At 37.1% G+C, this 27,700-nt stretch overlaps 1 protein-coding gene across 9 annotated transcripts in view; it reads left to right on the forward strand.

Moving 5' to 3' along the window:
- Positions 1-27,700, forward strand: part of DMD (dystrophin) — a 1,187,916-nt gene that overhangs the window by 160,982 nt on the left and 999,234 nt on the right. The window lies entirely within an intron of this gene.

Here is a 27,700-nt window from a genome sequence, read left to right on the forward strand (position 1 = left end):
GAATGTTTGAGGGAGGTGCTGGGAGAGGGAAATAACAGAAGGACAGGAGGTCCTCTCTCTATGCTCGCCACAGTGGAACCCTATAAAAGTTATGAAAAAGGGAAAAGTGTTTTTCTGCCCCCCTCCCTGGTGCATTGACACATGCTTAGTACTGAAATACAGTTGAGTTGCCAGGTTCTTCTAATGACTGCAACTTCTCCCAGTTCAGATATTTTCTTTTTCTCACTCATCACACAGGGACTAGGATGGGTGTGTTCCAGTCCAGAAGCACTGCATTTCTCTGCAACTCCAAGGGCACATTGAGATGTCTCTCAAAAAATCCCAAGAAATAAGACGAATATTTTTGATAGGAGAAAATCTTTTCCCTGGTTTCACTCTCAAAAATGGCTAAGCTGTTCCTAACCAAAATTTTTAATAGTAGAAGTAAAAACACAAGTATAGAAATTTCAGCCTAACCAGACTGTGTTTGATAAAGGGGTAGAATGGAACCCTTGTGACAGTGTATGAGACTTATTTATAAGTAATTGACAAACTCTGTTACAATTAATCATAATTTGGAAGCGTTTATAGCTTTACAAAGGAGAACCTTAATCTTCTTCATAATGACTAATAAATCAAATTTACACCATTGGCTTTGATTTGGATACAGAAGTTGACATGCAGAATTTAAATGGCTTAAATTGTACTCTGTTGTAGCAGAAAGAGTTCAGATGTTATGATTTTTTTTTTCAATTTTTCTCATATAAGAATCACAGAATATGCCAGGTTGGAAGGGACCCTCAAGAATCATTGATTCCAACTCCTGGTCCTGGACAGGACCATACCCACAAGTCACACCATGTGACTGAGAGTATCATCTACACACTTGAGCTCTGTCAGGGTTGATGCTGTGACCACTTCTCTTGAGAGGCTGTTGCAGCACCCAACCACCCTCTTGGGGAAGAACCTTTTTCTAACATCCAACCCAAACCTGCTCTGACCCAACTTCAGGCAATTCTCTCAGGTCCTGTCCCTGTTCACTACAGAGAACAGGTAAGTGCCTGCCCCTTTTCCCTTCACTTGGAAGTTGTAACTGCAATGAGGTGTCCCCTCAGTCTCATCTTCTTCAAGCTCAACAGACCAAGTGCCCTCAGTTGCTCCTCACACAGCTTCTCCTCAAGGTCCTTCATCATCCTCGTTGCCCCCCTTTGGACACTTTCTAACAGCTTTCTTATATTGTGGTGCCCAAAATTGCACACAATATTCCAGGTGACGTCGCCCCAGTGCAGAGCACAGCGGGACAGTCCCCTCCCTCTCCCTGCTGGCGATGCTGTGACTGATGCCCCCAGGACACGGTTGGCCCTCCTGTCTGCCCGGGCACTGCTGGCTGTTGATCAGTACCCTAAGGTTATTCTGTTACAATTATTCTTAGTCTCACACCAACTCGAAGGTAAATTTTGTAAGCTGTTCTTTATGCTGCCTCTGGCTGCAAATTAGCATGTCCATACTTTTGGTCTTTTTGGTCTTTCCCACGAATCTTATCAACCCTATGATCATTTCAAGCATGAAAAGTGAGCTCTCACAAAGGATCTTGAACAGGGTGAGAGCAAAAGAGATATTTGTATTGGGAAAGTCTCTTTTGTCCTATGCAGGGGGATAGGTAGATAATATTTGCTGGTGTTTTCTATAGTCAAGCTTGTTGATAGATATCAGAACACGAGCTGTAAAGAGGTGCTGTATAAGAAATATTGGAAGCATTTTCAACCTTATCTTTCCTTACACTTCATGCAATATTTGACAAAAAACATTTGTCTGTGGTTAACTTACCTTCTTACTTATACAATTAATACAACTGGAAGGTTTGTTAGCATGCTGGTGACATCATAGACTTTCCAGTATTGTATGACTTTGCTGTGCATCTCTTCCTGTTCTTTAGTTTGTGTTTTGAGAAATCAACTTCATGCAATCTGTTAATATTGTTGGTGTTTGTCTTGGTTTGAGATAAGCAACTGCCAACCCCCCCAAGCACAGAGAGAAAAGCCTCCCTCCTAACACCAGGGAAAGGGAGGAAAAGAGAGGGGAAAGAAAAAAAAAACACTTCAAACTGCATTTATACTAAATCTACATATATTTTTCACAGAAAGAAAGAGACAATTAGAAGAGAGTACAAATATTCACTCACACAAGTCTGCAACAACAAGTTCCCCACCTCAACTTCTTAACGAACACACAAATTCTACTGTCCTAACTACACATTACTTAAGAAGAAGCTTATTCCCCAGGGAGACAGACCCAAGCAGAAAGGAGAGACCCAGAACAACACATTTGACTTTCCTGAGATACCCTGTGAGCCAGTGGTGGGCCTGGTCCTCTCCATCCCCCCTGGGACAGCATCGTGTGTCCTCCCAAGAGGAGGGCTGAGAAGCCACTGCCTTAACCACTCCCACACTGGTTCCTACTGCCCTGGAGATGATGTCATAATGTGGTATGGAATACAAAGTTACTGGCTAGAAGAGGTCAGCTGTTAGCTCAGCCCAGCTCAAGTCAGCTGACAGCTTCGGCCTAGTCCAAACTCCAGAGCCCAAATCTAGGCCCACCTGGGGGAACCCATAACATTCTTATTTTGTAGGGAGATAAACTTACTGGAAGTATAAGCTCATTAAATCAATAGCCAACAAAAATGCTCTGGTTAGGTTGGTTTTCTCTTCATTTCATGTGTGTATTAGCATGCAGTGAATGACAATCTTGAGAGAGAATCTTAGGCTGGAAGCCAAAAGGAACTGGTGTTGGAGCTGCTATTTCTGTTTTGTAGTAAAAAGTACACAAAATTGGATTTCAGGCATCTTTCCTCAAATGGCAAAACAATCATTCCTATTTTCCTGACTTCTGTGGCTAGTCTTGGAGAAGGCTTCCTGTGGGTTAGCTGGCTTGGTGATGTGGCTACTCAGCTATTACTTATTTTTCAGAGAACATTGAAGTGGCTGTTCTTCAGATTAAGTAGTAATGAGGTTCTCCTCCCAACAGCAGATGTGGAGGTATAATTGGCCATTAGGATGCTATGTTTTGGTTGGAGACTTTGAGAGGGTAACAAAACTCATTCCTATCAGTACAAGTTCTTTTTTATTATGAGGAAGGGAGAACTCCAAATCAGGTCAGGCTGGTCACAGAGGTAGTGGCTTATTTTCCTCAGTGAAACCAATTAACTTTCTTGACTTCAAAGTTTATATTTCAGTGTAAAATTCTCAGATGTGTAAAGGCACTGGTAGCTTGATTAACACATAAATAAGGAAATTGTGCCCTAACAGAAAAAACCCCAAAAAACAAACCAAACACAAAACCAAAATAAAACAAAAAAAACCCCAAAACTTCAGAGCTTTTTTCCATTTTTCAGTATGTTGAAAAAACAGACAAACAACTGACTTCTTTGTTTCATTAAGAGTAATTTGGTCTTAAAATGCAGTTTTGTACTGCATATAATGTAAGAAGTGACCCTGCAATTTTTGTCCTTAATTAATTTCCAAATATCACTTAGGACACAATTCCTGTAACTTCAGATATAAGAGCAGCATCATAAATCTATGGAATAAAAATACTGAATAAGCTGCTCTCCATAAGGTATAGACAGGATATGGAACTATAAATACAGATGTCTTTGTTTATACCATTCATAAAAATGTAGTAGTGACTGCAGTTCTGTACTTCATCACAGAGATGAGGTTTGATTCACATCTCTGAGCATTATTTTCAAAATATTATTGTCTGTGAGTGAAGAGACACAAGGATCTGCAGTGAGTAGCTGTCTCAGTCAGTTCTGTGTCTGGTTTGCTTTTAAAAAGTATGATTTTGAAGGCGTTGTTGCTACAGTGGCAGGTTGCCCAGTGGTCCTGGTTGAGCCTGGAGATGGCTGGGTCCAGGCCCGTGCATCCCACAGCTCATTTCATCAGAGAGGTTTCTCAAATTCTTCTGAAATTTGATGGCTACACTGATAATGAGGTGGGACTTACTTCCTCCCCCTTCCTATCATAGAACCCAGAGAAATGATGCTGAACATCTGGGATAGATAACAGCTAAATCCGGTCATTAGTTTAAGGGTTTCTTTCCTGGATCCAGGATTCAGTTTTAAAAAGGGGAGGAGAAAGCTGAACAAACCCCAACTGAATTACAAAACCTGCTGAGGATGTTAATTAAGAGCCATTTGCAGATCCCTGCTGTTCTTTGGGAAACAAAGTGAGGGATCTTCTGAGAGTGTCTTCCTCAGTGTTTCCCATGACGATTTGTTATCTTGGGATAGTCCCCAGGGACTCAAGGCTTCCATTGGCATGACAGATAGAGGAGTTAGATTGCATAACACTGAATAGTAGAAGAAGCTGATAGATGTTGCATCTTGAAGACAGAGTGTAAAGACAGTAATTACCTATTAAAAAACAAAACAAAACCGAAACCAAAACAAAAACTAACAACCAAAAAGCCCCCACCAAAACACCAAAAAGAATGGAAAAATGTCTAGAGGCCTTCCAGTCACTGACACATGCTATGGCACTGAAGCTGCTGAATAGCAGGAGCATAACAAGACGTGGCTACTGTGCATCCAGCTGTTCTCATACTTCTTTGGTATGACAATAATGTAGACTGAACCCATAGAAAATGAGGCTGTAGAAATATAACACTGTAAATGACATTATTGGACCTATGACATGCTGAGCAATGTCTTCAGTGCTCTGGTAATCCTCTGATGATACTAGTCAGAAAGATAATTCTGTAAATAAAATCTACTTTCATACATCCTGCTGTGGGATTGTACTAGCAATTATTTGCCTGGAGAATATGCATATCTAATTAAATGTATTCAGTAGATGAAGCAGAATTGCCATTCTCATGAATGTATTTTAAAGTTTCTCCATTTGGTTTGCATCCATGTTGTTCAGTGTGTTGTGCCTTTATGCACCTGCATATTTAGATAGCTTTTACTCAGGCAAGCCAAGCCTGGAAGAAAATTAATGGACTTTACTTTCCACCAGAAGTAAGATTTGAGTATGATTTTTTTTTTATAATTTCTGTTCAAATGTTGCTTCTTCTTAATGACAAACATAGTTTCAGGTCTGAGATAGCTTGTTGAAACTGTGGGTAGTATTTGAGAAGGAAAAACAGGAAGAATTCTGTGAAAATGAAAATTAGATGAAACAAAATAAAATTACTGCAGAGAAACTGAAATATATTTAAAATATTATATATAAAATAGCTATCTTTTATAGATGATGATGTCTTTTGTTGATATTTCTGAATTTTGTTGGGAATGACTTTATAAGCTTGCTTCTATGAGAGAATTGATTATATTCACTTAATAGAACATGAATGCAGACGGCTTGATCTTCCCGGAAATTATTGGATACTACATAGAATGATTATTAATATAAAGATAAAATGCCATGGAAAAGCCAACACTTCTCATTTGCTGCTTTTATGCTATACCAAAAATCTTCACAGAATGTTAGTAATGTGTCTAAAAGTTTATAAAAATAGTACTTCAAAAGAAGGTGGATTCAAGAGGTATTTCAGTCTAGTTGTACTTGTGGAGGAACTCTAAATGGAATACTTGTATCTGATTTATGAAACATTTTAAAATGAGTGTTGTAATCCTTGAAATCTGACACATTCTGCTTTTTATTATATATATATATATATATATATTAGAAATTAGGGTTATGTGACTTTATATGAATGGATGCTTTTATTTTGACCTCATAGCTGATGTTTTACTCTCAGAAAAGCTGAATTTTATGGGCCTTTCACCCATCTTATTTTGTGTGTTCTTCCCCTTTCTAATAGAAATAAAGGACCTTGAATTGTATTTCACCTGGTTGTTTAATTTTACATGATTTTATTTGTTCGGAAAGATCTTTGGAAAACTGCAAATATATTGTTGATATTTAACCATCAGTGCAATTTTTTCCCCCCTCTCATATAAGCTGATGAGAAGCTGTAGAACAACGTTTTTCATAGAAAATTTCTAAATTCAACTAATTGCATTGAATATCAGCACTAATTAGCCTGGAAAAGGAAGCACTTTAGAATAGCATGAAAAAGAAACCATAATTATTTAGCATACTCTGCTAGAGCCCTGCAAAAGGAAGCTAAGAAGCAGAGAGAGCCTGCTATGGTAACACACATGCTAAACATGCATAATTTTAGCAAGTGCAGTCATGAATTGCTGGGGGAAAAGGTTACAGACAGGAAAAGCAATCTGGTTTTCAATGGATTTTTTCCACTCCTTCTCAATACATTGTGTGACCTATGAAATATGAGCATTCTAAGTTTTAGTGTAATGAGCAACAGAGGACATCTGTGAAATTTTCCTGCTTGGTTGCTCTTCATTTTCAGAGCTTCACCTGGTGTTTGTGGCGGGGCAACACCAGGTGGACAAGGGAACGCTGTGGCATTGCAAACTTCAGCTTTATGAAATTGTGTTAAATTGTGTGGAAACCCAGCTCCCCCTTGTCTTGGTTAGTCCCACATGTAGCCCAAGGCTTTTGAAAAATCTTGTCTGATCCTGGGAAAAGTCTTTAAGAAAGAATTTAGGAGAACATAGAAAAACGTCCTTGCAGAAATACAGATTGTTTATATGGACTTCTGTTCTCCTTGGACCAAACACGTGTTTTATTAGAGGGCAGTTCTTCAAAGATATGGGCTTTGCATCAAGGAGGGAGCTGATTTCTGAGCCTGGAGCGTAGTTGGTTCAGGTGAGCTGCTCTGGATGCATTTGACTCCAAGCTAAGCTCCAGCTTTCTCCTCAGAATTCCTCCAGTTTCCTACTGTAAAGGAACACTAATGATTTGAAGGTGATGCCAAAGGGATTCTGTTCTAATTTTCACATTTTGTAGATTTTGGGAACACGGTAGTTGTAGATTTTTAGAAAGTTAATATTTCTAACAGTTTAATGCCTTTCTATCACTACCCCTGTCCCAGAACAGGAGCTCAAATTCCTTTAGTTAATTAATCTTGTTCAGACTCCTTTCCAAGGTAGAGCTGAAGGATATCAGAAGGCCCACAGAATGAAACATAAACACAGGTCAGAGTGACCCAAAAGCCAGAACTGGATGAACTCCAAGAGACCTTTGTGTGCCTGAGGAAGAAGAGCTGATGAAGACAGAGGGTCTTGACGACCCCAGACCCAATTCCAGGGGTTGGTCCAGGGGTGGGACTGGGGCTGGACTGAGAAATGTGTAAAGCAATGATTGGAGGGATCTTATTATAAAAGCCATGGAAACAAGAACTGGGGGACATGCATGTCATCCTGTATTCCTGTGGGCTGTAGGCCCTGTGTTATTAAAGGACCTTTACTTTTTATCTTACCCTGCACTAACATGGCTCAGAGTCCTGTTTTTGGGGGAAGGGTCATTCATGGCATCAAAGGGAACAGGGAGCATTCACAGGCTTTTTTTATGATCTTCAGATCTGAGTGTCTTACATTTCTTTGTACAGTGGAAGTAACACCAAGAGGAGGTCACAGTAAATCTGGGTCTCTTTCGCTGTTGATCCTTTTTTACTTTATTTTCCTGTGTCTGGATTCCTGAAGGCATCTAGAGATTGAGAGCAGCTGAGAGGTCTCAGAATGGTGTGATCTATTTGCTAAGGAATCCCTAAAGTCTGCACAAAAAGATATTTTTAGTGTAATTTCAGACACTGGTGAGAAGCTGTACTTTATCTACAGACTTTCCCTAATAGATTCTCTGAATTACAATCATTAGGTGGAAAGAAACTTGTTAGGAATTTCAATGTTGTGAGTCAAAAAAATTATGTCTTTCAAAGATACATCAGTGACAATAAAACCTTTTATATTTTACATTTATTAATATTTGTGATATTTTAAACTATTCATTCAATTTTAACTCAAAATTTCTACTTGAAAAGTTATCTGAACCCCTAAATTCTATTAAATGAATTGGTTCAGGAGTATCTATTGCAAATATGTGAAGACAGTTTAATCCTAATTCTTACCTTTTTAGGCTGATAATAGTCTCAGTAAGGAAAACAGACCAAATAGGCACAGAAATTTAACTGCCTTCGATCCTTGAAGCTGAAAGAGATTATTCTGAGAGATGTGAGAGATCCTGATGGAAAAGATAAACCTGCTTAATAGATTAGGAGTTTCCAGAGATACCTGAACCAAGATTTTGTTCTAAGAACTGGTTTCTTTTTATGTATGTAATTTGTTAAAATAGTCACTTCCCGTGCAAAAACTTTTTTATTAAAATAACATACTCTAGTAAAAAAAAAAAAAAAGAAGCCCAAACACCACTTTTAATTATATATCAGGAATGTGTATTTTCTATCCTGTTTTGGTAATGCTGAAAGCCTACAGTCCTAAGAGCACAGATGGCTGAGTAGCTTCATAATTCCCAGTCTTTTTATTTTAAATAAAGATGTCTTTTTTTTTAATTGAAGATGCAGTACATAAGTGATACTGGTGCATTATATCTACATATTTGTTGTTGTAAATCAGTGCAGCAAATTAATCACCACAATAGTTGTTAATTTTTTAAGGTGTCATATGACAGGTTTTGACATGGGGGAGCCAAATTCTGTTGTCTTTCTGTACAGTCATGAACTAAATTTATTCACTTAGTTTCACTAATGTGGTTTCAGATGTATTGCAAGCAAAGTGTAGACAAAATAAGGCCACAGTAAATTCTGTATCCACATTAGAAATGAAGTTTATAAAGCCTGAATTAATGAATTGCCTTGTTTGGGAAAAGTAGCTATTTAGTAAGTGGTTAGTTAAAGGGTTACTATTTATGGCACTGTTAAATTGTATACATCTGCTTCAAATGCAATACTTTGCTTTTGGAGGCCTTTGTTTATGATCAGGCTACAAAATTTTCAACACAGTCATCATCCACAGTTGCTCAAATTTCAGTGAATAATTATTAACAGATTGAGGATTTGCAAATAGTTCTACTTCTCAATTCATACCTTGAAATTATCAAGACTAATTCCTCACCTCAACGTAAATTTTCAATTAGCCAGCATTAGTATATATTTCCAGTTATGTTTTCATCCCTATATTTTAGGCTGTGGAATTCATTTGGAGTTTTACACACACAGGGAATGCACAAAATTGAGGGTTTTTCCTTACTCCATCAAGAAGATTTGCAACAGTAAAGCTTGAGTGCCCAAATATTAATAGTACAAATATTTCATTAAATTGGAGTTTTGAAATGGAGTTAATATTGACAGTACTTGTTTAGCATGACTGACACCTTAGCGATTAGGATTCAACTCTTCATTGACAAGTTCTCTAGTGGCCTTGCAGAGTAATATTAAGGCACTTGCAGGTCTTGGGCAATTTTCAGTTTGTTGATTATCATCCAATCACATGAAAGCCCCTGGTTTGCTTTTGTTTTTCTAACATTGCAAGGAAAACAAACTGTTGTGAACCAAAGACAAACTTACTCATGGCTTCTTAGGGCAGGGTATCTTCCTGGTAGCCACCTCAAGGAAAAACCCTTCAGGGCAAAGCAAGAGCTTAGTCACAGCTTTTAACCCCCTGCTGCCCTTGCTTCCAGCTTGGCTGTGCTACAGGAAAATCCTCCCATGAACAGTGTCTTTCTCACTAGCACCTTTGATGCAGTGATAAACTCAACTAAGTCTGTATTGAAGTTTGGCACACATAGTTTAAAGAAGGTCTGTTAAATGATCTGGATGTAGCAAATTGGAACAGACCATGAGCACCACATTGTATCTGCCCATAGATATTCATATACATGGCCATGCATATATATGGAAGAAAGGTTTGCTTTTTGCACATCTCACTTCTCAGTGAGTAAAGCAGCACATTGGAAGCAGGCTTTTGAGACGAGTTTTTTCATATAGGATTTCATAAAAGGGCCTTTGGCAGTAGTAATATGCAATTTTTCATTTAGTGATATGTGATATATATGCACATGTGCTTAACATACAGGACTTATTTTTGTTGTCTTAGGCAGTGACTCTTGTGTCTTACTTTGTTGATACTTTTTGCAAAGAAAGCAAGAGGCTCCTGCCTCATTATGAAACCTTGTGCTTAGCAGGGAGACTAGTCCAGTGGTATTGCAAGTGTGGTTGTGTCTGTTTTAATGTGATCAAGAAATCATATTTGTTGCCTTTGGTAACTATTAGTATATAAAGTATATCAGATTTAAGTATATTGCTTCTCAGTTAGTTAGTGGAGTATTACAAAAAACTGAAGTATGTAAAATAAATGAAAAAATGTTTTGTGATGTCAAGAAATGTCACTGCTGCCTAATTTCCATTTGAAATTTTTGTAAGGAGTTTAAGTACTTATTTAACATCATTCTTATTGTATGAAGCAAGTAACAGAATAGTCTGGGAAATTTCATTGCATTAATTAAGTATAACAATGGTATTCTACCCAAGTGAGAGATAATAGTTGAATCAATATATGGTTTTCTTGCTTGCTATAAAAGAACAAATTGTATTTCCAGCAATTGCTCTCCTTGATAACAATTCTATAGATGGATTCAGCCTTTGACTAGAGATATTTCCATCCATTTAATTAATGAACAACCATAGCCTTACACAATATTTTTAACAACTCTGTTAATAATTGTTCATGTAAATTAAGAACAGAATGTCTTGCCCAATTCTTTAAGTTAAAAAAAACAAACAAACCAAAAATCCAAACAAATCAAGACAAAAGAAAAAGGGGCCCAAATAAAAACCAACATAATTTATATACATCTCTTCCATCACTGCAAAAGTAATTTTCACTTTTTCAGATGGGAACCAGTGGCAATGATGGCTGCATCAGGGAGCTCTGGTACCTCTAGCCAGTGCTGCTCTCTGCTTCACCAGCTTGTTCACCAGCAACAGTAGGGGAGAAGACCTTACTAATTTAGGAGGAGGGGCATCATGCCTAATCTAGAGTCTAGATCTTACTCAAGTATTTCAGTTAGTTCGACTTGAATGTAAATGAGTTGTGAAGAGCGTTTAGCACGTTTTAATGACTTCCTTGTGGATCTCAGTGGCACAGTTGTTGCAATTATGGAGGCACTCTGTATGCAGTTGGGATCTGTTCTGGGTAAGGGAAGGCTTTGGGAGAAGGGCAGCAGAGATGTCAGCATGCGAGCCCCCCCTCGTGGAGAGAGAGATGGGGTGGGCTTGTTCTGGATGCCTGTGTGTTAGATGTGATCCATTGTACCTGTGGAACACCTTTTGGGTTGACATCAACCACCCTTTTGCGTGGTGAGACTTTGTGTAACACTGTGCATTGTGGTTTAGGTTTGCAGACACAGAAGAGGCACAGATGGCAGTGCTTACCTGGTTTCTGACTTTTCAGTAAGGTGGAAGATGATAGAGCAAGATACAGTCTTGAATCTTTAAAGGTGGTGGAGAGTGAATACATAAAACTTGCTAACACAGCATATACATAAGACATTCAGTCATTTTCAGTCTTCAGCTAAATGGTCAGGCCTTTTCAAAGAATTTCTGCTGCAATTACATTTGGAAAGTAACCTAAAAGTTCTGCTTGGTAAGGGTCTCCCATGCCTTGTGTATACGTCTTGCAGAGAAATGTAGAGTCAGGAGTTAATCTTAATTATTGGAGGTAATAGTCTGCCAAAAAACTAGTCAGCAGTAGGAAAGACACACACAATCTGTGGTCTTTGTTACATATAACAGCTCTCAGAAATGTAGTTAATGCATTTTCATCACCAAGCCTAATTGCAGTTTGTAAAGTGAGGATGACAGCTAGTAATAGCATTGAAAAAAATCCAGCTGCAATCAAATAATACAGTATGGAAATTAGAAAGAGCTGCTTACACATATAGGTTAAAGTTTATGTCCCCAGAATAAATAATGAATTAAGGAACAAGAACCAGATGTAATGCTCACTTGAGTTCCATTAGAATTGAAAATGATCTCTAGAAATACTTAGAACTGAGGTGAACCCTTCTTGCTTGAACAGTTTAATAAATGTCATCAAATATCATCAGGTGTATGTGCCATCTTTAGAAATATGTGGAAAGCTGTGTTAGTGAATTAGTACTGTAGAGATGTGGCTGCTTGAACACTTGCACAAATGAATATTCGGCTTCTATCACAGCCCAGCAGTCACAGAGCTCTGATGCATCTGAAGGTCAGGACTCACAACAAAAACTTCAGTGCTTTAAACATGTATATCCTTGTCTATGTGTATGTTTGAATTGGTTCCTTGGGTAGTCTTAAGATACATTTCACTTGATTCAAATACTGCAAAATTTGAATATGGATGCATTTGAATATTACCTCATGATGATTTTGTTTATTGTAATTTACTTCTGAATCACTTCATTGGTGTATTTGGTTTTATAGTCCTCTGAATGTGCATAGAGAGTCTGCTAATGAACGATCATTTCTGCTAAATTTCAATTTTGTAGAATTAAAATTAATTCACTGTAATTTTTTTTCATCTTTTTGCAACTGTGTTCTGTAAGTGACTGCACAGAATTTGAATGCCTTGAATGATTTTGGCAGTATTTATTCATTCCCTAAAGCAGTATCTAATATTCATAATAATTAATCCTGTAAAGTAATATCTAATCTCAACTCTTAAAGTTGTAAACTGCTTCCGTTTCTGACAAGGCTTGTAGTAGAAATCAAAGCCTACTTTTGAGTGTTTTTCCCTGCTACTTTCACTGCAATCCTAGTTTCTTTGTGTTACTGAGAAAGTACAGAAATGTTTTCAAAGATGTGAAGCTCTGTGGAAAACAGAAATTTAAAAAAAATTAGTTTGAGAAAGCTATTAAGCTTTACAAACTGATAATGGACTGTAATTCCATAATTTACTTATTTCTTAGCATAAATATTACACTTGCTGTAGTTATTTCAATCTATGTTGCTTAGACTGCCAAGACTGTAATCCTCTCTAATGAGAGTAATCCAGTAACGTGCATCATTTCAAACAATGACTCTGATTTTCCCCCTTCTTCCAACCAGGAGAGTGACTTGTCTGCCAAATGACTGTGAAATAGGAAAATATATTCTTCTTCTTCTTCTTTAATTTTTTTTTCTGTTCATGCAGCATTATTTTTATTTCTATTTTTCAAAGTTGGAGTATAAAATAGATTTCTCTCTGATTTAGCAGAGCCCTAAACTACAGGAGTGCTGTGGGGAATGTCTTGACAGTGCAGTACATTGAAAAGTATGTGTACATCTGTTCCATTTTAAAATAAAAACCAGCCAACCCTTAAATGCCCTTCTTAAATCAAATGTATTTAAATAAATCAACAACTAACAGGAAGGTGAGTTAACTGTTTATGTTTCTGTGACTATAAACTTTTTCAATTTTTGAAATAAGTAAGTCCTGACAATTAGCTGGCATCCATGTAGGTTAAATGGCTACATCATTAAAGACTTCCTCATATTTTGTGTGAAGTTTATGTGGTACAAGCCAAAGATGACAATGAAAAGTATTCAAAAAATAAAGCTAAGAGCTTATGTTTCTCTGGCTGATTAATATCCATCTAATTGTGTGTAAGAATATAAAGAAGCTTTATGAATGAAAAGGGATGTCTCATAACTTACAGTTCTGTCTTAAAGTGTTAATGCACTTCTTTAGAGACATTGTCATGTTTCCATTTACTGTCATATTTTTTCTATACGTAAATCCTTACTTTGTCTTGAAGATAGTTTGAGCCAATTAAAGTGTAGTCAGTTTTTAAATTTTGTCTTCATATTTCTTCTGTACCCTGCTTCTTCCTCTGTCTCTATGAATAGTTCTTTCCATGTATTTGCTATGAGCACTGAAAATTATTTTCTCATGACCACACCTGGCTTCCTGGGGAAATAGGAAACATCAATCAAATTCTCTCTCTGTTTAATAGTCAGGATCACTTTGCTTAGTCCAAAACCTCAGTCTGTGTTCCAGGTAGTTCCTTATGACATGTAAAACCTAGCAGGGGGCAAGTATCTGCACCATATTCTATTAAATACTGTCTTGCATGCCTGATTATACACAGTTTAGAAGCTATCTTAAGCTTCCTTCCCATCTTAGACTCTAACATTTGGCTGTAGTTGGAACAGAAATAATTAAAAAAGCATGAATATTTTGTGCACAGTGGTCTCCTTAGCTGTTAAAGAATTTAATACAGAGAGCTGTATACCACAGTCCTTTCTCTGTTTAAGACTGAACTGTGAGCAGAAGAAAAATGTCCAAGACTTGAAACTAATTCCATTTCCTTATTACTGGGAAGATAAAAGAGAAATGGAGAAAATTTAAAGAGTTCCATTTTCATTGGTTGAAATATGACAGTCATGTCATTTTGATCTTTGTAAGTTCGTTTGTAATAATTATAATTGTTTGTAATAATTATAATTATAATTGTTTTCCATGTTACTGTTATTAATCTCTGTGCCTGTGCATGATTTTCTACTTCTTCTATTTAAAAATGACAGTATTTTTAATTTCCAAAAGTATTACTTGGTTGCAGACTCTGTGGGACCTGCTGTGATGTGAGGTGGAGCCTGAATGTCATAGAATTGTTGTTTCCAGTGGCTAATCAGATATCCAAGTGATTTAACCTCTGTATGTCATTGTCATCAAGCTGATGATGCTGATGAAGAATGCCTGACAATTAGTGATGTAAAAATACCAAAATAACATAGACACTATTTATGTGGTTGCTAAGTTAGTTGTTAGGAGTCACAAATATTAGAGGAGTAGCCAGCTCATTCCTCACTTCTCAAAATTCTCAGAAATATGTTTTCTTTTTGCTTCTCGTGTTGGCCAAAGGATATTTCTTTTGTGAATTGAGTAAAAGGAGCAAACTGCAGAAGGTATTATAATTTTCTTAATCCTGGTGTTTCCTGAGTTAGCCTAAAAGTCCATCTAGCAATTCTGTGAAACAAGAATCCATTAGGTGGTGGATAATACCTTGCAGCTTCTGGGCATCAGTAATTAGTCTTTACTGAAGCTAAGCACTGCCTCAGGATACTTGCATTCAGATCCATCTGAATACCTTTCCACCCTTAATTTTTATAAATCCTCTTTTATCCTTTTCCACATTTGTCCCAAGGATTTTGTATGCTCAGGAGTTCCACAGTGTGAGAACATGCAGTGAACGAGGAACCAGATTTAAATTCTGTAGTGTGAAAACATAAAAAAACCCCAACCTAAAGACTGTGCAAAGGAGGTATATTATTAATTAATTAAAGAAGTTTGAAAACAATAAGAATTATACATTATTTGGGCAGAGAAAGATGTGCAGAAGAAGAAGTTACTTCTTTGCATGGCATTCCTATTCCCATCTCATTTGGCTGAACTTACTAGAGGTATGAAAATTTACTCACAAAATACATATGTCTTTTTCTCTTAGTTCTTTAAGTTGTTTTGTTTTCTTACACATGTTATAAGTTGAAGAAATACAGTTGTCTTGGAAAGCATCCCTTAAATCCTAATCCATTTCCAAGTTTTATTTCAAAAGCATAGAACACCTAATAATTCTCATCTGACTTCAGTAGCATTTTTGCATGCTCAGACCTTTAAAATTCTAATACATATGAATTTTTTTATGCTTTGGTTATTACTTTATTAAAAATTCTGATACATTTCAATATACGAATATGCAAAGTGGCAAAATGACAACTACTTCCTAGGGGTAATCAATACATGTAAGACCTGTTTTCAAAACTGAAAGGTCTGCAATGCACATTGTGAATGTTGTGATGTAAACTGGGAGTCTCTGGGATGCACAGTGAAAAACAAGTTGCCCGGACCATTATGTCTCTGTATGAAGGGAGACATTTTACTTGGGTCTGGTAGGAGTGGTTTGGGTTCCCTTGGGCCAAGGGGAGTGGAAGGCACTGTCTCTCTTGGTGATGTGTTTTTCCTTCCCTCCCTTCCTCTGCTGGCTTGTGAGTTTCCTACCCTGAATATTTTCAGTTGGCCTTTTGTACAGTCCTCCAAGATAAAGCCAAAACTAAAATTCCACAATCTGTTCACTTCTGTTTTTCTGTTAGGATGGATGTGATCAGAATATCTATGCAGATTGATTAAGGTGCCTCTAAAAAGCATTAGCCTACAAAGAATATTACTCTTTACTGTTGCAAAAACATTGGAATAGAACGACAGTATGTTTCTTCAATGTAGTTTATGATCCTGTGAAATGTCACACTTGCCTTGAGTTGTCTAGACTGGAAAAGAACAGCTGTAAAAAGAATGACAAATAGATGTTTTTCTTCTTTTTCTGTACTGAATCTATATTAAGGAAACACAGCTCCTCTCAGTCGAGCTGATGAGTTGGCACTGAATTGAAATAAAAATCAATGTTTATAATAGGGAGCTGTCCTAACATCAATACTAATATTTCTTAATCTTCACTTAATGTTATAGATATGAAATCCTTCATTGCAAGCACTTCTGAATGATGTATGAAACGAAAAAACCCCTAATCAATGCACAAAATACATACAGGCAACAAATATATCAGTTATCTAAAACCTTCAGGTCTGGTACAGTCAGAAAATCCTAGATTTGATTGGTAGGGCATGAAGTCTGCAAGATTTAAATACAATTTGTTGCTGTCCATTTTATTTTTATCTACTCCACTCCCCAACTCAATTTAAGATGTGCTTTGTCCCCTTGTGTCCAGACCCAAACTGAGTGTTCAAACTTAACATGCTGATGCACTACTGCCAGGTAGAGGGTTTTTGGATACTTAGTACTTTCACTTAGTTCCTTAGACAATTTTAACATAATCTGGGAAGTATCTGCAGCATTTTAAACAATATGTTTAACAACAGATAGTGAAGTATGTTGTGTAAATGTTACTGTAGGTATTAAAATGATTGTAAGTGGGACCTCTGCCTGACAGCTTAAAAAGAAATACATCCTGTCCTTCCTCTGTGTATCACAGGCTGTTTCCCTCTGAATGCAGCACTTAATAGACAGATACTGGACCAAAAATCCAGTGATATGGTGTAACTTGATAGACAAGAATGGCACTTCACCCTAAGTGCTTCTCTTGCCTTCAGCAATGTAATTTCCACAGCTTATGTCTGTCCTGTGTAATGACAGCTTTTTCCCCATGTGTTTCTGGGGGAAAAACATGGTTGGAACTATTGGTGTCTCTGGGCACATTGCTGAGTTCTAACTGACACAGTTTTTCTTAAAAATTCTAAAAAGTGTATTTTCTTTGTGATGGTTGTCACCACGTTTGGATGAAGACTAAAACTGATTTCTCTTGTGATCTCATTTTTCAGTATCTTAGAGGCAAAAGAGGCAAACAACCTCCCCCCTTCTTTCAATTTGAATGTTTTTTCTTTGTGCTAGGGACTGAACATGTTGCTTCCCAACTAAAGCTGTTAAATGAAAAATGGAAGCCTCAGAAAGAAGCTGAAGGAAGAACAGTCTGCAGTAAACATTGTGTCTGTTTGCAAGGTGTTGCTTATGAGCTCTCTAGAAATTCAATTAATCTCTTTGTCTTTTCAGTAGCAGTTGATATTGTAAGGGGTAGGGGGTGTACATTTCATGTTCCTTGTAATCCAGGTTTTCTGTAAAGTGCTGGTATTTCGACTTTTATCTAATTTGTCTTGGCCTTCACCTGTACAAAACAGGAGTTCTCCCAAATGTGGGGTAATACCAGGCAGTCATGTTCTCACATGTATTTCTTAAAATTTAAGATCCTTCAGTCACTCATACAATTGAGCCACTATGAACAGTAGCTGTGAAATGGGAAGGGCTTTGAGGGAACTAAATCCTATTCTGTTATCTTCTTCCCCCTCCAATTATTGTATCAACAAGGGCTTTTGAAATGTTTTTCTTACTCTTTGGTTCTCCTTTCTTTTCTCATTTTGAGAGAGGAGGATGCTTGGGGATGGTGAGAGGAGGTGAAGAGACCTGACAATGTGCAGTCTGTAATAGTTCACTGTGAATTAAATACATCAGAACTTTGATTTAGATACATTGATCATTACTTTGTCTACTTCAGGTGAGGTGAGAACAAGTGGAAAACACAGTTCACGGACCATTAATTTATACAGATGTTTTTAGGGACATGTTTTCTTTCTTTCAAAGCTTTGTAGAAGCTGTATAGTAAGGGGATGCCAAGCTGTGGGCCAGTAGATGCTACCAGCTTTACAATGACAGTGTCTTCACTGTAAGAACAGTGTGTGTGTATTGTAAACAATTGCATGTTAACACCTTGGTCTCATTAATTGCAAACTTCTCTGATACATTCTCTGATGCCTCCGTGGCAGCTTCTCCTAATTAACTCAGCTATTAATTGGGTCAGATGAAATAAAGTAGACAGTAGTCAGTCAAGCAGACTAGAATAGCCTGTTCTCTAATTGCTTTTGACAGAGGAACAAAAAAGGAACTTGAAATATTACAGAGTAGTGCTAGCCACCATGGTGTACTTAGCATGGTTGTTTGTAATGAATATTTTAATGCAAACTGAAACAAATTTTGGTCCTTCACATATGGTTAACCCATCCTTCTCTGTGTTCTGCACTTGAGTGACATTATTATGAAGAGTCTGTGACCACGTAAAGCATTTCCCTGATTTTTTTCATAGGAGCAAATCAGAAAGTCTGGTAGAAAATATATAAAAATCAAAGTGGTTCAAAGCTTTGCAACTATGCATCACTAGGTGGCATTTGCTGAAAACAGAAGAGTGATTTCATTTTTACTTCCAAAGCTTGTGTGAAACACTAGGTATGAGTGCTGTGTTTTAGACAGATACCTGCTTTAAATCTTGATGCTTCTTTCACCTTCATTTGTTATTAGTTGCAAGTCTAGAATTCAGAAAGTTCGTGGGCTGCTATTTCCCCTGTCTGGTGTGTGCTGCTCTGACTCATGAATGTATGTGATCGTTTATAGTCCTTTTCCTCTGTTGTTCATATTTGAACAGAAATAGAAACCTAGATGGTCAAAATCTCCAGCTAAGGAAGGACACAGTCAGCCTAACAGTAAACATTTACCTTCTGTTTTCTGAGCAAAACAAAAATGTGTATTTTTCATAAAGCTTGTAAATATAAAAGTTGTGGGTAATTTCATTTCGTTACATAAACTTGATGTTTTATTTTCAATAATAATTCTAATTAAAAATAATAATTATAATAATACTTCCCTGCAGTGCTTATGTCTCTGCTTAGTCTGAGATGACCTGCTGATCAGCTAAATGCTGATCTCCCAGGTTTAAAAAACACATAAAAAAATTTAAAAAACAAGAACCTACAGCCCCTGCATCCTTACAGATAAAGTTTGGTGTTGGCCACAGCTTTTTTATCACAGTTTTCTTTCTCACAGTGCATGTAACTCTCTTGGTGAAAACCATGAAGACTAGAGCCTTTTAAAGATTTTCCAAAACAAGTTTCTTATTTTGGGGGGAATTTTTTTTCTTTTTATTCCTTTTTTTTTTTCTTTTTTCTTTTATGACATCTCTGAAATACAGGGGCTGCCAGTGCTGCTGTTTTCTGGTCCATAACTTTTCCCCTAGCGGTGACAGGGACATTTGTAATGCTGGGGCTCTCCTTGGCCTGGCTGGGTAGCAGAAGCCAAGGTGAGAGCACTCTCTGTCACGTGGAGTTAGTTCAGCGATTCTCAGCTCCTTGGTGCAGAGGACTAACAATGCTTATTCCAGGATGTCACTAAAGGCGCTGTGGACACAGACCAGTTTTATTAGTCTTTAACTGGTGAGGGTTTTCTGTGTCCTGGCTGATTCTGTCTGTCTTCAGATAACGATTCCCATTTTGTCTGGGAAGGAACAAAAATGGCTTAAAAGAAAGAACCTCTAAAACCAGAGTTACTTCAGTCAAGATTTATTTAATCTGTTTATCACGTCTTCTCACTCCTTCGAAGTTATATGGTTGTGGTTTGTTTTTTTTTTAATGTCAGTTAGATTCTACCCCTTTGTCCAAGGGTACAGAAGAGAGTCTGACCAGCAGACATTACCTCCTTACTCTGAGCACAATGTAATTTCTGTTAACCAACCTTACAAGTCATTATTTGGTTTTGGGAGATGAAAGGATCAAAGATCTCTCATCAGCTCTGGTAAAAATTGCAGGTTCGGGCTGTGGAGTTGCAACAAGTTTTATATATAAAAATAATAAAGGTAATAGTAAATCTATGTGACAAAAAGAAATTCTGTTGATTTCATGTAGTGCCATGTTGTGTATTAACAGCATTTAACTTGTGCTTCTCTGATCTGTAAACAAGAACAGAAAAAAAATTCTATTAAAATTAATCCATCAAGAAGTAGTAAGGTATTTTCCACAAATAAACTGATTTGACAAGATGCAGCTAATATCAATCAGCTTATAGTTTTCTTTCACATTTTGGCAATATTTGGAGCCTTCCTGATTTTTTATGAATTTAGTAAGTTTTATAAAATTAAGTAAACTTATCCTGCAAATGGATTTTGTTGCTTACAAAAAAAATAATTGCTATTTAATCACCCTCATTGGCATTTTTCAAGGTACTTGGATGTACTGGCAACATGATTTAATTGGTGTCTAACTGCTGAAAAGTTGATAATACAGTTAAATCATACAATATTCTGCAAGTTTCTGAAAGCTACAGTGGTTTCACCTCATACAGAACTTCTAAGTACTGTGGGAGTTTAAGTGAAGACAAGCATATTACCTCATTTTAAGATGTAATATGTGATCTACAGCATTCAGAAAATACTGTCATAAGAATTGTATGATGCTAAAATAGAGTGGGCTTCTATTAATATGTTGTTAACTCTGCTTTTCATTTGTGAGTATATGTATATGTCATTGAAAAAAGACATAAAAGAGGGGACACTGCTCATACACAGGTGAATATCCAAATGCAAAATCATATATTCCCATGTAAAAATAGTAAGTCATAAGCTGAACTTCTTTTTGAAGCACTAGCTTCTCAGGAAGAGATAGGTAAGTTCTTTATTTCAATAATTGATTTACCTTTCAAAGAGAAATTTGATGTATTAAAGCCCTGGGGCTTTTTGCGTTGCATTTCAGGAGTGATTTCCCTTTGGGAAAAACTTACTAGGTCCAAGGTAATTGCTGGTTAGAAAATAAAATTTTAAAAAAAAAGCCCTCCCAAAAATAGTTAAGCTTGTGTTTACAAAGCTTTCAATAACTAGGAGACCAACGTATTTTTTGTAGAGTGTAGTTCAAAGCTCTTTCAAGACCTTATCCTTGAAAGCGTAAGGCAGGAGTGGATCACCAGCACTTGAGGTGGAAGAGGAAAGCAGTGGTACTCTGTTTCCATGCCCGTACCCTGCTGGTGACAAGAGACATGAAATCAGGACCCTCCTTCAAAGCATTCTTACCTTCCATACAAAATCAAATAGAAAAAGTCCTAGGAAGCTTTTCAGGGGGAAAAAAACCTTGTGGTTATTGTCTATTTGCTGTGCTGCTCCTTCCTGCTGGGTCAAATCCATAGACATGGAGAAGTATCATCAGTTCCCAAAAACTATTTGTGTGTGGGAGGGCAGAGGAGGTCTGGGCCATCTGCTGGGGATGTCATTACCAACGTATGAATTGGAGCTGAATGCCCCATGTAGTGTATATATGTACACTTAAAATGTAATGGAAGTGTGAACTGAAATGTAGCTTTTCTCTTTTCTTTTCTTTTCTTTTCTTTTCTTTTCTTTTCTTTTCTTTTCTTTTCTTTTCTTTTCTTTTCTTTTCTTTTCTTTTCTTTTCTTTTCTTTTTTCTTTTCCTTTTTCTTTTCTTTTCTTTTTTCTTTTCTTTTTTCTTTTCTTTTTTCTTTTCTTTTTTCTTTTCTTTTTTCTTTTCTTTTTTCTTTTCTTTTTTCTTTTCCTTTCCTTTCCTTTCCTTTCCTTTCCTTTCCTTTCCTTTCCTTTCCTTTCCTTTCCTTTCCTTTCCTTTCCTTTCCTTTCCTTTCCTTTCCTTTCCTTTCCTTTCCTTTCCTTTCCTTTCCTTTCCTTTCCTTTCCTTTCCTTTCCTTTCCTTCCTTTTTTTTCTTTTCTTTTTTTTTCTCCTCTCTGCCCCCTTTCCCTTCCCTTCTGCTCTCTTTAAATTTAATTGGAATTGAGCCCCTCCTTTTGTCTTGAGAGTTACATCTGCTACATGTTATTTATGGAAAAAGGTTGAGAAATGGGAAGGAGGGTGCATGGCTAACAAACATGCAGAAAATTACATTAATTTGTCCAGACCTAGATCTATGTGTACATTTCACAGCTGCCCTTTTTTTTTTTTTGATCATGTTGTTTGCATTACCCTGGTACTTTTGGATGAGTCAAATTTTTTGACTAAGCTGCACATGCTTCAGTAGTTCTTTTGTTCACAATCACTGCTTCCCTGCATGTGATCCTGGCTACCAGATATCATTTCTTTTGTATTTCCAGAAAGGAAGTATCTATCTCTGCCTTTTCCCATCCCACTCCTACTTTTCCATATGTCTTTTTCCCTTTCCCCCCTCAAGGCAAGGTAAAGGTGTTTACTTCCCTTCCTGTCTTCCACCCCACCCCTTCCTCATGTTTCTGTTTGTTTGGTTGTTTGTTGTTGTTGTTTTCTTGTTTTCATCTTTCTTTCTCTTCCAGCCTGGCAGTCTGTTGTGTTCTCTATCCTTTGTGCTGCTCCTGCTACTTTTCTACACATGACATCTATACTGGCCCTGGAAAGGCCTCCGTAGTTTTTTCCCTAAATAGCTAATTAGTCAAAATTAGCTCAGAAGAATGAGACCTTATATAAACTCTTGTCATGCCTTAAAGAACTAAAATCATAAGAAAACTCAGGAGGTAGTTTCCCTTAAACATTTATAATGAGAGAACAATTCCAACTAACATAATGAAATGAGAAAAGCAAAAGGTTTTGTCAGCCTGGGGTTCAGTCTAGGCCAGGTAGTTCAGTAGTCCAATCTACTACACCAATCTGTCAGTGGAAATCTTGTAAATTGGGCCTTATAGCCATCCTCTCATTTGTCCCCTGAGCACTAAATGGAACACATCTCTCTGAGTTCCTGTATTTGAGGGAGATGGGTGGGGAGCAGAGTTAAGACTAAGTCTTTTTGGTTAGTGAGACACCTGCCCATTTCCTAAATTTGTCTTAAATCTTCCCAAATAAAATAAAATTTTGGTATACTATTTCTCAGAGGATTTAGTTTTGCTTTTTTAAAAAAATCTGTATTAATGAGGGTATTTGGTGTCCCATTTCTGCTGAGCTTTTGAATAGCTTCATCAGTGTTTTAAAAAGCCTGAGATGGTCTGATTATGCTAATTTGACTCCAGTGCCACAGTAAAGTCTCAAGGGGTAGCACAGGGAACAGGGAGTTTTAACAATATTCAGATTAAGTCAACACGCTGCTCATCAGTATATTTATAGAGGATGGACAAAGAATTGCATGTTCCATATTACCTTACAAAAGCAATAGACTTCAGTTCATTGGCTGTCTGTCAAAGCAGTCTATTGTGTTTCCTGTCAGCTTGTGAATGTCTTGGATGACCTCAATGACTAGAAATCAAAGTTAGTCCACTCAAATATAATTCAGTCATTGTATTGCATCGATTTCTTTCCCCCCCTCAGATAAGCAAGAATGGGAAGGGAACATTTCTCAGCAGTTGTAGTTACTGGCAGAGTATTGTAACAATGTGCTGGAAATCTCTAAGAACAGTGAGTCGATGGAGCCAGAGTATCAATAATGTGACTATCTGTGGCCTCTTTTGTTCTTAGTGTTCCCTCCATTGCTGGTACTCACTCCCACTCACTGAAGAAAATCCTGACCTTTTCTCCATCTGCATTGTTTGGCTGCTAGAAAATCAAACACAATTTTGATGATTTTATCCTCTAAAATGCAGTGTTTCAATGAACCTGCTGTTGCCATGAATGAAGGAATTGACACCTGTCTTAACACCATGGTTTCAAAGTTTTCAGCAGTATATGAGAATTTTTTTTCCCCTTCTTTTTTCTTGCTTATAGTTCCTGGTAGACAAAACATAACTATTTAATTATGGTTTAACCCAGCTGAGAGCAACACTGGCTAACAGAGTAAGATAAGTCCCCTTCTTTCCTGTTTGTGTTCCCACCTGTGATGGAACTGCCTGGTGAAGGAAGGCTGCATAAAATCTGCTGTCATGCAGCTGAGCCTCCTATCACTGCCTGTCTCTGCAGTGGTTCAAATACACTCCATGTATTATATCACATCTTTTTTTGACACCTACTGACAATGATTCTTCGTTATTTGTTTAAAATTAAGGTTTGTTGTCTGAGGATATAGCTCAGTTCCTGTACCCCCATGTACCAGTAAACTTTTGTTGAATGTCTTCTAATTTTCAAAAATGTGTTGCACTTTCTCTAGAGGAGAATTTCCTAAGCCCTTTGCATCACAAACTACTACCCAGATCTGTGGAAGGCAGAAGATGCAGTCTTGATGTTGCAATTTCTAGGCAGACTGTGGAGTCTCCATCTTTGGAGATAATAAAAACCATACTTGACATGGTCCTAGACAACCTGCTCCAGGTGACCCTCCTTGACTGGGTGGGTTGGACCAGATGATGGTCCAGAGCTCCCTTATTGCCACAGCCATTCTGTGAGTGTGTGAAAGAAATACTTACTCATGTGTGTCAAGAGTAAGAGAGGCTGAAGATCCTCTAGAAAAACAAGGGAAGGACTCACCAAAGTGTGCAAATCCTCCTCCCTGCTGCATCTTTTCTGTGGGAGAGTGGCCTTTATCACACAAATGCAATGATGTAGTGACATACATAGTGTATGTTTCTGAACCTTGGCTCATTTTACAATCTGCTTGGTATTTGTCAGTTCATATTGTATTACTTTTTAATGACTTAACACTTTTTTATGCTTTCAGAATAGTATGTGGAGTAGACCAGATACTTTAAATGTTATTTTTTCCTGTTGCCATTTTATATCTAATATGTTTGATTTTATTTGAGGGGGTAGAGAGTGGTGTGGAAACATAAGTGAAGTATAAGCATTGTTAGGGATTTTCTTGTGGAAAATAGAAGGGAATTGGAGTGGTAGATTGCAAACATGAGCTGTTAAGTATCCAGTAAAGTTGTATGGTGACCCCTTGCCATTAATAATAGCATCTTAGTTCTGTTGAATCCTGGCTGTTCCTAAGCTTTCTTCAGTGTACCATTTGTCTCTATTACATTTACCACCTGACTAAATCCCAGAACTGTCCTTTGTCACATGTTTAGCTTCATTAATACTGCACTTTCTTTCCTTACTATAATTTCTTATGAGGCCTAATCTGGAATAATACTTCTAAAGTCAAATGTAGAGTTAGGTAACCTGGGAGATTTGCATGCAGAGTTGCAAAGCTGGATGCTTATCCTACCAGATGTCAGTACTATAAGTTGCATTTGTGAATCTGTTCCAGTTAAAACAAGCTCTGTTCAGTGGGACTACAGGCTGTACTGCATGAAAATCACAAAAATCTCCCTGGTCAGTATCTCTGTTTTCTGGAAGGCTTTCTGTAGAGCTCAGAGCATTCATTTTCTGAGTGATAACCCACAGAAAGGAGCTTTAAGCCTATTCCACTCAGTGTCCATCATTTCATCATTTTGAGAAAAGCATTTCTGCTGTGGGAAGGGATCACATTATTATTGTGATAAAGGAATTCAGGATCCAGGCAGTGTTTCATGTTTAGATTTAACCTGACGAGAGACAGTACATTATTCTGCAATTCTTTCAGCTTGAAAGGCAAGGAAGAAGCATACTTTATTACACTTGAACAGGTGAAGGAATTACCTGCCCAGCCATTGGATTATTCTTATTGGCTCACAGTAATAACATCTGTGAGAACATTCATCAGCTCACTGCTGAAGGTGCTCTTACAAACACAGCATTATGAAAGTGGCAGAGGAGTATTCTTGGTACATTTCTGTAGCACGTAGACAAATGTCATTCAGCTTCCACATCTAGCCTTCAATCCATAAATCTGAGTTAGGAGTACATCCTTTTGGAAAAAAAAATATGTGTTTACAATGGGAAAATCATGCCATGCATAACCAACAGACTGATTCTTTTCTAGGTTAGGAGGCTGTCACTAACAAATTGCTGTGGTATAAACCTGTCAGAGCAAGCACCTGGAGATAAAAGTCCTTGCAATGATCTCTGTATAAAAATAAGAGCAGTGGAATAGATTTGTGTTTACAAAGGTAGCAGGGCATTGCCTGAACTTTGAATAAGTTTCAAACACTCAAATTATGGGTTTTACTCATTTTTCTCAGGCGAGCCTGTTTTTTATTAGCTCAGAGGACATGACTTAGTTGGTGACTAGCAGTTAAATCACTCACATATATCTTTGTGGAAAAAAACCAAAAGAAATCCACTCTGTTACTAAATATACTGTTACAGCTGCTGGGGTAGAAAAGCAGAAGCCTGGACAGTTTGAAAGAGGCATTTTTGCCTTTTTCCTTTTCCCTACTAAATACCACCTATTGTTCTTTAAACCCATTTTAAGGTTGCATTTGGTAGTCGTAGCAGAGATGATTAAATAGAAATAGCTGTATATGTGTAATATGGAATGTGAAGTTGGTAAAGAAGTTTGTAATACAAAATCACATTGAATATGTATCTTCCACCAACAAAATGCATTTTTCTTCTCTCATCTTCTGTGTACTGGGCATGGCTAGAATGAGACAAAAGTCATATAATAAACAACCTAACTGAGAGTCAACAAGGATGGAAGTGTTGCTTGTGGGGAAACATGAATTTTTTAACAGCTTCAACATCATGTATTATCAAAAGCATCTATCTCCTTCACATGCTGTTGCTCTTAGATGAATTTCCAACTATTCAAGTATCACTTTGAGCCAAAGGATGAAGCAGGCAGCATTATTTGGGGTAGATAGCAGTAAAACTCTGGAGAGTTTATCGTAGCAAATACTCCTGTTAGAGGCAGAAGGTACATAATGCAAGTCTTCTGTGGCACGTTTCCACTTGTACTTTTGTATTGAAAATCTTTTCACTGGTGATCATTTGAACTCAATTAGAATATGGTCCTTCAGGTATATGGTAGCTCTCTATAATGCAATAGTAACTTTACAAACTCTAGCATTTTATTCATTAGTATATTGTGTCTTTGGGACTGGAAAACATTCGTGAGGAAAGGTATTTTTAAAGTGCTATTGAGTTTAGGTTTCAGAAAAAAAATATATTTGAATCCCAAAGATTTGCCTTGTCTTGGCTCCTTGGAGGGGTGGAGGGAGGGAAAGCAAAGTACATTATAATGCCATGCATTTCTCATGTAGCTCATCCATGGCTGCCTTTCGAATTCAGCTGAATCCATTAACATTATTAATTGCTGAACATTTCAAATGGGTATTTAATATCCCTTTTTATTTAAGAAGTGTGGAGAATTTTACTGCAAATCAAAAGGCTGCACTGGGTGAACTTTATTTTAGTGTAAGCATTCTGCATCCTTTTCAACATGTGGCCTTTAGTTCTAGTTTGGTTTGATTTCATTTTGTCAAAGAAAGAGATCTGTCCTTTATATTTCAGGGATGATGCCTAATAGATCTTTTTGAGGAAATGCTTATGAAGTTCTACTTTCTCTTATGTAGTTCTTTATCTTCCAAGCTGTACAAAATACATCAGAAGGGTACCTTTGTTTGTCCAGTTCCATTCAGCATCAAGACTGTGCTTATAAATATATAGAGAGTACTTATAAATATAATCAAGACCTAAGATAATCATCTCCCTCTAAAATGTTTTCATATCAAAGAATTGAGATGAAATTTCATGTATAGCTGAGCAACTGTTTTGGATTTT

This window comes from Pithys albifrons, chromosome 1 (assembly GCF_047495875.1).
Source record: "Pithys albifrons albifrons isolate INPA30051 chromosome 1, PitAlb_v1, whole genome shotgun sequence".
NCBI classification, from domain to species: domain Eukaryota; kingdom Metazoa; phylum Chordata; class Aves; order Passeriformes; family Thamnophilidae; genus Pithys; species Pithys albifrons.